Source organism: Anopheles ziemanni, chromosome 2 (assembly GCF_943734765.1).
Source record: "Anopheles ziemanni chromosome 2, idAnoZiCoDA_A2_x.2, whole genome shotgun sequence".
NCBI lineage: Eukaryota > Metazoa > Arthropoda > Insecta > Diptera > Culicidae > Anopheles > Anopheles ziemanni.
The window spans coordinates 22,855,070-22,865,681 of NC_080705.1; positions in this window are offsets into that span (position 1 = coordinate 22,855,070).

Here is a 10,612-nt window from a genome sequence, read left to right on the forward strand (position 1 = left end):
AAGCGTTTTATTTGATCTTCCCCGATAGAGTACTATTATTCACAATGTAGAATTATTTCATAGTTTCTACATTTTATTAAAATAAGGTTTAATTAATCATTAAACCTTGCCCGGTACGAGCCTACTATAAATATTCACGTACACAATAGAAAAAAGACTATTAAACCCTAAGTGGGGCCGAAGGCGTACCTTATGCTGAAGGAAAAGTAACGTTATCGTAAAAATACATATTGAAAGGACATTGGAATGTGATTCTGTTTAATTATGTGTTTAGACATGCTTAGTTGGGTTTCACATGAATGAAATGAGCAGTTGACAATTGCTGGTAACTGAAAGCTGTAATCGTTTCATTCATTTCAAGGATTACGTAGTATAAATTGAAATCAGCAGGTATGGCAGTATCAAGTGTTATAAGCCGTGTATGTTTTACTTATAACTTTCAATTTTTGGTAAAGATGGTCATTTGAAGCAAAGCTGTTGTGGGTTTTTCTAGTAGATCCATATATTCAACTGAAGTTAGTTTGAATTTATACAATTTTTTTCAAATTGATGCTCAGGAAAAAACGTGTTCACATTTTTCTTTTCTTAATAATACAGGATAATTGATAAAACAAAAGTCAGTGAGCGCAATTAATACACAGCGGTAATATCCATCCAATGTCACGACCCGACATTAGATATTGGGTGGGAGATCAAACGCAAATCAGCCCTTGTCCCATCGCATTGTTAAACATAAAATGAATGTAATGACGCCTACATCGTTCGATAATGCGTGCCACATGATGCCCTGCATGAAGCGACGTTCCCTGCTCCCCTTTTATAGTTCTGATGGGAACGTTTTGGGGGAAGGTATGTAATATAGAATGCACAGTCCGGACCTTATTCCAGCATCCATTATTCAAATGAAAGGGAATTTTGCGTTCACATCCGGCCGACGCTCAACAGTCGTCCTTTCCGGGGATAGCATTTTCTGTAGCCTCTCTGCATCCCACCCTCCCCACAAACTCCCACCCAGATGTCCTGGCCGTGTCCTGACCCGTTTTTAGCCCCGTTCAACCCATGGCATGGCGAAAGGCTCGGCGGTCACAGAGTGTGTGTCTTTTCATCCGTTCGATTATTGCCACTGATAAGGGTTGAATCGAATGGGGTCGATGACAACTCTTTCAAGGATTGACGCTATCCTGCTGGGGAGGCTCGGTGTCGTTCAGCCGACCGTACATGGACGGCGGGCACGGGCCAACATCACAATCGACCGATGTCGGAGGGTTTGGCATGTCGAAAGCCCCTTATAAAGCTCGCAGCAGAAGAAAGTGGAAAATGGAAAGGAGACCCTTCCGAGTCGAAGTTTTAGGACACGCCGCACGCATTCTTGATTTGCTCGTGAATGCGTGTTTGAAGACGGTTTGGAAGATTGCTTTCTCGACGGAATCGATTTTTTCTCAAGCTTTCCGTGTTTCGTGAAGTCAACTGTTCTACGTGATACGTATTGCTATGAAACGCAACGAAAGTTTCAGATACATCAGAAAAGAGTATTACGGTCAGAGAATTATTAGATATTTATTAGAAATGCTTATTAAGTTCAAACTGCTGCTGGAAAAGCAATACGGATAGATGAAGGAAACAGCACAAACACTTTTGTGGTTGTTTAAGAATCATGTGCCGTACAATTGTGGAAATATTTTTAAATAATATTGTTATTAAAATCAATAATTGAAAGAAGTCTATAAATCAGGTAAAAGTAGGATTAAGGAAAGTTGGGTTTCGTGTATTTTTTTATTTTTACTGAGCCTTCAAAAATTATGCCCCAAAAACTAAAGCATGGACAATTTCCTACTAAATATACCCAGTATGTTATTTGAAAACGTTTTCTGATTTCAAATAGGTGCTTCTTATTGGTTTTTAGAAGAGTCAATAAAAAAGCCTCTATGATAGAACATAAGATTTTTGTATGTTAACGGTTCAGTTATGTTTTGCATTAACATCTGATGATTTTATAATCAAATAGCCACAAGTAATACGAATAGAATCGCTTGAAAATACAAAGCTTTTGTCAAAAAGAATGTTGGAAAAAATATTATAAGTACTTTTTTTAAAATCTGCTTTATTACTTTTCCAATTGAAATGAAAATCGAAACATGCTACTTTCGAACTCTATAGTGGTTAAACTACTTGTAATATTATGCATTCAAAATACTTACACCAACTCGATGGAGTACGTCCGAAGATCACTCCTTCCTCAGGATTCCAGAGGAACAACCGGAAGCTCTCCGCGGCCGACCGGTTGCTCGGCGTCCGGTAGTACTGCTGGAACTGATCGAACGGCTCTTCCACTGGCTTCGGCATGGTTTTTCCTTCGACGAGACTGCTTGTGGCGGCGATGTGCAAAAACCTAATACACGCGTATCTTGCGTTGCCTGTTATGTTGCGAGACGCCGGATGGAAACATATGGAATTGAAAAAAAAGCGATAGCACACCAACAATCATAAAAATACATTTGTTTCGAACCGAACGAAGGCAAGCACAGCAATCACAGAGATTATATTATCACGCGACACTGTGTCTACGAAGATGTCTCTTGGCGACATTGACTCCTCAACTCTCTCTCAAACACTTGCGTGCCGTTGGTCCTAGGTCCGTTTTCACAATTTTGGAAGGAGTTTTCTTTGGGTCGGGCATCGGGGGCACAGATTTTGACCCCCGGGGCGCGTTCCTGCGGTGATGTCACATTGGTTCTAGTGCTTCATTGCGGCTGAGAATTTATTACGGCATCTCGCTGGCTGGAGCCAGGCGATGGCAATGATTTTGCGAAACAAATGTCTCGCCTGGCTCCGTGTCCTTCGGTTACGCTTGGAATGCAAATCACTGAGGTAACATCATGTTTCAGAATGATGGTATGTGGGAAAGGATTCGTTACCTTACAGTAACAATTCTTTCGAGTTAAAGCCTACAATCCGTGCTTATTTAATAAAAGCGATGCAATTTGTGGTACATTATGTTAAGTTGCTTTTTTATATTTTCCGTTTCAAAAGACGTGACCAATCCAATCAAATTAAATTTTAGTTTTGTTGGAATGCGCACACCACGACACATATTATTATAATTTCTAATTAGTTTTGTCATTTTCACGAGTCTTATTTTCAAACCACGATATTGGATTTAAAATTTTAATTAAAATAATTGCAATTTTATTTTGCATAAGGTTATACATTTCTTTTTTAAATCTAAAGAAGCAGACAAACGTGTTGCAGAATAAGTCTGAGTATTTCTCACATCACCATTTGAAAAAGGTTCACAATCACTTTTTATATGATACTTTGGACAATACAAACATATGCTACAACAATTTCACTTATTTTCCTGATCAATTCTTCGCAAGCAGGAACTGATAATCGTTTTAACTTCATGTTTGGGGTTTTTACTCTTGAAAGCACTCTCGATTTGAGACGATGTTCTACTGCTTCACTTTCACCAGAAATTTTTAAAAACTATAAAGTAAAGTGAAACCCACCAATCAGACAAACCACACGCGAAAAAGGCTGCGTACGAAGGAAGACCAAGACGTTGCAGGTCACGCGAACGATCGAGAACCAACTGAAGACGGCGACTGGTCGCGATCGTATCGGAAGTGGCTTTGGATTAGGGAACCCGAGATCGGAGTGCCCGTGTCTGCCTGGAACTGCTGGCGGACACGCTGTGCACCGTTGTCCGATTCCGACCCCCAGAAGCCGACGGTAGCAGGCAGATTCAGTGCAATCTTTTAATTTAGGAAATGTGCCGTACGATGATGAGCTTAAACGAGCGGTAATTTATTACGCGGTGTAGCCCCCGAGCGAAATCCCGCCGAGGGGCGAGGGTTAGGCTGGTGGGTCGGTGCCGGATTAGAGAACTCCTGATCGCCGGAAAGAGATACCATCAACGCCAGCGTTCAACACCGGCGACAGTGAGGGTCGATGGATGGAAAAGAATCAGCACTTATTGTGCAAGCGTCAAAGAAAATGTCTAGTTATGACGTAAAACTACTAGATAAGATAGGAATAGGAAAAAAACATTATCAATACATAAAGTAATTTCCTATTTATACAAAGTCTTAGACTTCATACATAGCAATTTAGTCATAGAACTCGAAGAGTTCCATGAATATGATTATCAAAAGAATGTGAATAAAAATAAATAGTTGAACATGTGTCACGTCCAATAAAACTAAAAACAAGTTTTAAATCTTGATAGTTGACCATTTTTCAGTTAAAAAGTTTATTTTCAAATGGTGAACGATTGTAAGAAATCGTGCTAAAAATGTAAAAATAGCTGTAAAAATATATACACCAGTCCATATCTCGTATCCCCAACATTATTCTACAGCATTCTCCAACCCGTAACCCCTAGTCTAGTGTTAGTTGAAGGCCATGCTGCATAACGAGGCCGGCTCGAACAGCATCGTGCACACGCTAGATACGGAGGACGGATCGCGGTCTATGGACGTTATACTAAGAAGGCGCTGTCGCTCCGTCACTTAGGCCACCGCTGTGGTCATACATACTGTTTCCAGACCAGCCGTAATTCACACTTAAATAGACACACTTCCTTCGGTTCCTCCAAGCTGGCATACCCCTCGCCCTCGGGGATTAACATCGCTATGATCGTTCGCGATGCGATCACTTTAAGTGAAATGTCTTTTCTTTTAATCTCACTAATCTCGGCCACTTGGCACTGACCACTGACCAGGTTTCTGTGTGAGTGCGTGTGCGTATCTCCACTTGTACATGTGGAGTTTTGCATGCTGTCGGCCACGGCCGGACGACGTCGGGCGCATCCGGGGAATCTTGCCGGTCGGGACAGGATGTTCTCATATATTGACAATGAGTTTATGTATGTACATACATTTGGCCATTCAATAGGTGATTTCCGCTCCGCCCACTACACTACCACGTCTTACTCGTGTCATGAGACCGAGAGGACGATGGAGTCATCGCGAGGTACGAAAATTGTAATCCAAGCCATCTCTACGGTTGACTGCTTTTTCGCGCGCTTCAAAGTTGAATGAAATTCGATCGTAAAGCGTTCGGCACATTGAATCAATGAATGAGTGCTCGTAGTTTTGACTGCATTTGGTGACGCTAGGGGTGGTGTTAGTGGACGGCATATTGAACGATGTGATTGAACGTCAGAAATTACATATGATGTAATAGACTTACTTCAGATCTACTGCACCAATGTCATGGCCATTTAGTATTATTCGATTAAATATGTGCACTGGCTTTGGATATCTTTTCACAATTATAAGTTTACAATTTAGCTTCAAACTAGTTCTTAGTGTTTCCACTCAGATTATCAAAATAGTCATCTTAATTCAATAAAATGAAGTTATTTGCCAGCGGAAACATCCCATTTATTTGAACTCAACAGATAATTTAAGATAGCTATTACATTGAAGAGATGGACTTGTTAAACTTATGTTAAAAAAATGCCGATATTGTTTTTGAACATGAGTTATAAAATGTCGTATTTTGATTGGAGTAAGAACAGAAAAACGACTAGTGTGAAATTTACGATTATATTTTACTCAAAAAGTTTGCATTAACGATAGCTCCAACGTGAAATGCATGAACGGTTCTAAATAGAAAATGTAAATTACACGTAAATTAAAAATAGAAAATTACAAGAAAAGATTTAGCGGCCTATTTGAAAATTCATGAAATTCAGCAACTTGACATTACGTATCTTGAATGTCATACATCTTGGTTTGAGCTACCTTAAATGTTTTGTTTTTATTAAAGTAATCGAATCGGTAATTCAAGGTCATCGAACCGGGAATATCGCAATCTGTATTTATCTCTTTCTTTCCGTTTTGACCTCCAGTTTATTTTTCCTTCTCTCTCCTGGTTCGAGTGGAATTATTTTGAAATTCGTGAAAAACCGTTGAGAAAATTCGTTTTCCTAATTTTTGGTTATTGAGAAACTGAATTTTGAGTAGTATATTGCAAAATTTACTAATCGTATTTGAAGCTTTTGTTATATGATTATTTTTTTGTATTTTCATTTCAACAAGTGCTCCAAATTTTTTGCTCTAAAAAATAGCTTTTCAAATGATTAAAAATAGCTTCTGCAAGCAATCGTTTTATTAGTGCACGTCCTCCAAACATCCGGTTAAAAATTATCTTGTACGCTGCTCGTTCAAGTCTACTGAACAATATCCAAGATGAGACTAAATAAATGGTTTAGAGCTAATGCTTTATCACTTTACCGAAATAATCGTACGGGCACAAAGTACGAGCAAAGCACGGACCAAAGTACGGCCACTAAATGATTTGAAAGCGCATTTTGGAAAAGATAAAATAATTTTTCGGATGAGTATGAGGTTTTCCGGTGATAAGATCGAAAATTTTCGATTGAAACGAATTAGTGAAGGTGTATAAAACAAATCCTCTCCTATGTTTCTTTGCGATATAAAACACCAGACAAATTGTTGTAGGTTTTGGTTTCATTTTAAATAAAAAATACTTTATTTTCCCCGTTTCTTGTTTTCGTGTTTCTTCTATGTGTGAGAGTGTTTGCTTGTTTATCGCTTTCCTTTCTTTAGTTAGCTTCGAGAATTTTTCATAATTTTACCACCGTTTTTTTCATCCTGTGTTTTTTTTAACTAATAACCTTCCTATATATGTTTTTTTTATTGTATAATAGTTAATATTAATGATAATCATATTACAGTGAAATGTATAATTATCATAAATATAGTCGTTTTTCCTTTAGTGTGAACTGGCTCCATTCCGCTGCTTCTGCTCTTAAATGTTTAGTTGGGTTTTTCTTTTTGCTTGAGAGCTAAATAAAGCGTTCAGCTCGCGCCGCTTGTTCTTAATGGCTATAAGTTTCACTGTATGCTGAATTCGCTGTACGAATGTGTGAATGGGGAGGAGGATTGGGAGTGTGGCGAGGGTTAGTTACGTCTCGCCATCTACTGTTCTCGTTTAGTGTTACGTTCAAAGTGAGTTAATCTTAATAGCTCAAGTCGTAGCGGAGTGAAGGGTCGCCAGAAAGTAAACTGATCCAGGTGCTAAAGCATGCATTTGGGGAGCAGCCCTAAACACAACGATAAAGCTTTTGAGTTGTTTCACATTCGGGTCGGTAGTAGCGTTTCGATTTGGTTTTGCGTTGTTTGATTGGAATAAGTACAGTGACGCGTGGAACCTTCCGTTCCGCGCCGAGCCATAAATGCAACCAATGTGTTCGCCCTCATTTATGTAGTTCAATTTCAATGCAGACAAGGTTTTCTGATCTGTTATCAGTCGGAACGGCTTTTATATTGGCTTTTTGTTTTTGCATGGCTGAATATGCTTTAACCATTCATACACTTACGAATGTCCGCGGAGGGGGTATCGCGTAGCTCAGCCAAGAAACTGAGTTAAAGTATCACATTTTTACATAAATGCACTCTTGCACATAATCTTCCATCGTGGGGTTCGCTTTGCTGCGTTGTATTTTTTGTTTAATTTCTGTTTCAAACGCTCATAGTGTGGGTTTTTAATTTTTCTGTTTTTATTCGCTAAATATTATCCGCTACTGCACATTGCCTAACACGGAGAAATTGAACCGAATGGCTGATGGCGTTTAAACAATGCAACTAACAGCCTTTGCGTTTATGAAAAGAGTAATTTTTAACTCGAAAACCAAGGCAGATCTGTGTATTTTGCAATTGGAAAAGTATATGTGATTCTAAATAATAGCTTGTTTCAACAAAGATTGCTGGTATCTTTCTCTTGGAGGTTTATCTTATCATTCTCTCGCAAATGTGGTTTGTTTTTCGTTCGTTCGACAATCAAATAGAAACACAATTTGTTTCCCTACAGGTTTTTAGCAGCTAATCATGTCTCTAAAGTTAGCCGGGTTCCTAACGTTTGTTTGTTCACCATTCGCTACGAGCGCTCGCGGCCCTCATTATGATGGGCCCTACTTAGCCCCTTTTTTGCTACCCTTGTTTATTTCCTAATGTATTTTTTCTTACTTCAATGTACAGAAATCGTTAGAGGAATTTTCAGCTAGTATCGGGTTGTGCTTTTCTTCATCCAGATCATCAAGTTGGTTTTTTTTTATTACTTTAACTATTTGCTCCGTTCGGTTGCATGTTAAATATTTTTATATATATTTTAGCCCTTTCTGCCCCCGTTCCGCAGCACGGAAGGTTACCCTCAAACGTAAGATTCAACACCCCCCGCACAGGTTTGGAGGAGGGTTTGAATGTGTTCTTCAAATTTTCAACATTTGTTTTAAATTACTTATCTTAATCAACGTTCTTTTGGTTCGTTTCTTTTCAACTTCAACTAAAACTTGCCTTCAAAGCGATTCTGTGTTTCTGTTTCATTTGTTTCATTCTATACTGTCGCATTTCGTAACCCATCCATCCTGGGACCGTGTGTGTGTGTTTTGTTTTTAATTTCCATAATTTTTTTATTTTATCTAACTAATTTTATAGATCTTAAGTTTACATAACTGTATATTTTTGTTGTGTTGAGTCAGGGTATTGTATTGGATTTTCCGTCACACTACAGTTGCTTATCTGTCGTCGGATTTAGTTTTCCATTTCATCCAAGACATCGTTTCGCTATGATAGGTTCGATTACGTGATAAACCTTCAATCGATCAATTGCAAACAGTCCGTCAATGTGTATTTTACTAGGATAAACCAGATGGTTTTGTAATAAACAAAAAGTAAATCACTAATCATTTCTCTTTCCTATTAACTTTTAACAAACACTAGTTATGGGTGTAGATCAAATACAAACAAAATGCAACAAAACAAAATAGAGGTACAAAATAGTAAAGAATTTTCTTTTTCGACTTTAAAATGATTGACTTGAATAGCATACATTTGTTTGTGTTTGTACAACACGATTTTCTTGTTATCCTTAGATCAAAATTGAAAAATTAAATTGAAACATGCAATCGTCAAGTATAACATTTCGCATGAAGTCCTGATTACAAATGATTGGTGTAATGGATGGGCATTCTAACTTATTTCCTCATTGAAAATCATGATTTTTCGTCAAAAGTAATAAAAATGAAGCGTAATAAAGAGTCTTGGGTATGCTGTTATCTATTTTGCCGTTCCTCTGTTAGCATCCTTGTTCGTTGGAAGGAGATTATGATTCTTTCTGTATATATTTCCTTTTCTCGTTTTGGTTCATTTATGTCACACCCTTTAGGTTCACGAAGATGTATACGAAACGTGGAACGTGATTACAACTCTTACAGTTTGTTTCATTTTTCGTTTGCGCTCGGTTCTGCGATGGTTGGAACAATATTGGGTTGCATGTTTTCGATCCCGTTTTACGTAACATGTTAATTTATTTTCGCTCTTGGATGTTTTTGTTTTCCTTTAGAAAATCACTCACAAACTATGGCCTTTTCATTCATATTCGTGAGTCTTCTGTGGCTGGAACAAAAACAAACTGCACCACGATTGTACAACTTTCGTTAAGTTTTCGAAGATTATGATTACTTATGAACGTTAGGAAATGGAAACAGGGGAGAGTAAGTACGTTAGATTAGAAAGCGTTTCTTTTTAAAAAGGAAAAAAGAGAATGTTATCTTAGTGTGTGTGTGTGTTTTGGCTAGGGAGGGAGGGGTGGTGTTGTTGCGGGCGTCGTCGTACGTGTGTGGTGGCCGGTGGTACACGGCCACCGATGTGGCCTTGCACGACCTCGGAATGTCATGCTCTTCTGCTCCCGTTCCCTTCCTTCCACCTCTTCCTTCTACTCCTCCTCCTTCAGCGCGTGTGTTCCCGTTTTTGTTGGATGGTTTGGTTTGTTTAAGATAAGTTTACGTTACGTAATGCGCAATAGTGTGCGTAGTGAGAAAAAGGGTAGTATGAGAAAATTTTCGAATGATAAATGTATGAGTACACCGCAACTGTTTGTTTTTAATAATTATTTCCCGTTCCTGTTAGCCGCGACGATGATGAAAAACGTCGTAGGAAAAACCTATAAACTTATTCGTGGCACCCACTGAAAAAACTTTCGTAGTAATCCCGGTGTAGTGTGTATGTGTGTAAAATGGCGAAACCGTTAAGTGGCCCGCAAGGATGGACAAGGTCAAATTTGAGGGTTGTATCGCGGAGTTTCGTGATTTTGCAAACGAGTAAAGGTTTGTGGCGCTGGTGAAATGATCGGTGTTAGTCAAAATGGGTAGGATTAGGTGGCGTGCCCCCTCTGCTGGATGTTTTATATTGTTTCCGTTTACCTTTACTTTACGAAAAGTGTTTATTTCGACCATTGATGGTTTTTTCCTTCTTCCGAACTCATCCTTACATATGAGCTCCAGAAAAGTGAAACAAAAACAAAGCACTGAACCGTTGCGCCAGCAATCAACTATATTCAACAACGTGCCCCTCGCGCCCGAGGGGTGTTTCGTACTCAGCAAAAACTTGCCAGCTTCCTAATCCTATCTGTGTTGCTCAGGGTGTGCTTCAGTTTTTCCTACTGTTTCTGGTTGCTGTCGTTTGCTGCTGCTTCAATAAGGTGTATATATATATATGGCCTTTCTATTTTATTTTATAGTTATTTACATATAATCCAACGGCACCCGCAAATTAACAAACATTCGCTTTTAACACGCCAACGC